The sequence below is a fragment of the Heptranchias perlo genome, chromosome 12 (genome assembly GCF_035084215.1).
Source record: "Heptranchias perlo isolate sHepPer1 chromosome 12, sHepPer1.hap1, whole genome shotgun sequence".
Lineage (NCBI taxonomy): Eukaryota > Metazoa > Chordata > Chondrichthyes > Hexanchiformes > Hexanchidae > Heptranchias > Heptranchias perlo.
Window position 1 is genome coordinate 65,117,587 of NC_090336.1, and position 2,500 is coordinate 65,120,086.

The window sequence follows — 2,500 nt, forward strand, 5'->3', positions numbered from 1 at the left end:
GACTAGGGGCTTGCTCTGTCCACTCTACGCATCGACCCAGTATTGCAGTGTTTCTGGGAACGGTGCAGCTCCCCGTGGGGAGATATTCAAAAGGAAAAACAGCTCTTTCCCAGTGTCTCTGTGTGTGTGTGTGTGTGTGTGTGTGTGTGTTATTACTGAGAATAAAGCTGATATCTCTCTCTCTCTCTCTCTCTCACTCAGAGCTGCTGTGGAAGGAAACCGTTTTAAAAAGAACTTTCTCAGCTCAGTGGTATTTTTTTCTTCTCCAAGGCTGAGTGCCGCTCGCACGGAGCGATATAATTCAAAGTGCAAAATAACTTGGCGTCGTTGACTTTAAACAAGCAGGGTCTGCTTCCAAATGAAAGCTGCGCTCCCGAACTGGACTGACTGACTGTCTGTCTGTCTGTCTGTTTGTCAAGGGGTGGAAAAGGCGCCGGTGGTGGTGAGGGTGGAGCTTTACGCTCAGGAGGGGAGACTTTCTTTCAGAGGTGCCAATTAATCTGCAGCAGAAAGTCATCCCCCCCCGACTGGGATTCGAAGCCCGGTCCTGACCACGAGACCACCGGGGAGAGTTGCCTCAAGTCCCTGAGGGACCTGGACACGAGGCCGAATACACACGCACGCCTGCTGCACTGGCAGCAGCGACCAACAGGGGGCTGACCGGCTGATCCTTCCCTTTCACAGGCAGGCTTTTGGCCCTCGCTCAAACGACAAAGGTGTTCAGAAGGAAGTCCTGGGGGGAAGGCAGGCAGGGAGGGACGGACACAGGGAAGTCCGCACAAAACAGGTCCCCTGGAACCTCTGACCCAGAAAACCGGGTTCCTGGTGAAAGCAGTCCTGCCCCGCCCTGCCATTAACATGACAATGGACAGGGCCCGGACCAGGCGCAGCGGACGGTAGCGAGCAGTCGGAGGGTGAAAATCCGCCAGTGGGTGAAAAGGAGAGCCGTGCGGTGAGAGGAGGCGGAAAGCGGTTCGCAGACTTTCGCTGTACCTCTGGCGGGCAGCGCCGCACCTCCGAGCGCTCGGTACCGTCCGCTGCGCCTCGTCCTGCCGCACGCGACGAGCCGTCCCCGGAGGAAATCGGCCTCGGCCTTCCTGAGATATCAGTCTCCAGGTGGGACAGAAAAACCGGGGGCCCCCGGCTCGCTTTCGGCGGCCCGCTAGTCGACTTCCCGTCGTGCGAACGCGATCCTTCCGGTACCCTTCGGTGCCCCTTGCCCGACTCTAGCTCCGGTGGTAAAGCGGAGTCGGTCGGTCTGACGGCCGCCGAGTTAGCAGGCGGAAAGCGGTTTGCAGCCTTTCGCTGTACCTCCGGCGGGCAGCGCCGCACCTCCGAGCGCTCGGTACCGTCCGCTGCGCCTCGTCCTGCCGCACGCGACGAGCCGTCCCCGGAGGAAATCGGCCTCGGCCCTCCTGAGATATCAGCCTCCATACGGGCGTCACAAATCAGTGGACATGGTCAGCTGCAAAGCAGTGTCATTACAACCTTTCATAAACGACAGGGCAGCACTGCACCGCACTGCACTGCACCCCACACTACATCACACTTGCCTGCCTGCCTGCCTGCCTGCCTGCCTGCCTGCCTGCCTGCCGCTGCCTACTCTCACCAGCGGACCAAAGTGAGGATAACACCCCGAAGCAAGCATCTCCCTTGCCGCCCACCAGCCCACACCAATCCCCTTGCCTGCCTCCCACAAATTCCACCAGCGAGGCAAAGTGAAAATCAACCCCCAAAAAACGCACTCCACACCGGCCATCGCCCGCTATACACCCCCCCTGGGGCGAATATTAAGCCCGAGAACACCGACTGTAACCAACCGCAGTGAAAAGTTGAAGTGGCAACTCATTAACCAGATTTACACTTGGCAACTCATAAACCAAATGAACAAAAAATCTGGTTAATGAGTTGCCCAAAATAAATCTGGTTAATGAGTTGCCACTTCAACTTTTCACTGCGGTTGGTTACAGTCGGTGTTCTCGGGCTTAATATTCACCCCGGGGGGGGGGGGGTGGGTGATTCTGGGGGTAGTGTCCGGGAGGGTGAGCCTTTTATTCGGCAGGAGGCGTGTGGGGAAATCATCAACCTGTCAGACGATGAGTTGTCACAAACGCCATTGCTTAATGAAAGCTGCGCTCCCGAACTGGACTGACTGTCTGTCTGTCTGTCTGTCTGTCCGTTTGTCAAGGGGAGGAAAAGGCGGTGGTGGTGGTGAGGGTGGAGCTTTACGCTCAGGAGGGGAGACTTTCCTTCATGCCAATTAATCTGCAGCAGAAAGTCATCCCCCCCCGACTGGGATTCGAAGCCCGGTCCTGACCACGAGACCACCGGGGAGAGCTGCCTCAAGTCCCTGAGGGACCTGGACACGAGGCCGAGGACACGCACGCCTGCTGCACTGGCAGCAGCGACCAGCAGGGGGCTGACCGGCTGATCCTTCCCTTTCACAGGCAGGCTTTTGACCCTCGATTAAACGACAAAGGTGTTCAGAAGGAAGTCCTGG

The 2,500-nt window shown here is 57.7% G+C and overlaps 1 pseudogene; it reads left to right on the forward strand.

Annotated features, from left to right (window-relative positions):
- The window catches only part of LOC137330270 (U2 spliceosomal RNA), a 117-nt pseudogene extending 44 nt beyond the window's left edge, over positions 1–73 (forward strand).
- The last annotated feature ends 2,427 nt before the right edge of the window (positions 74–2,500 follow it).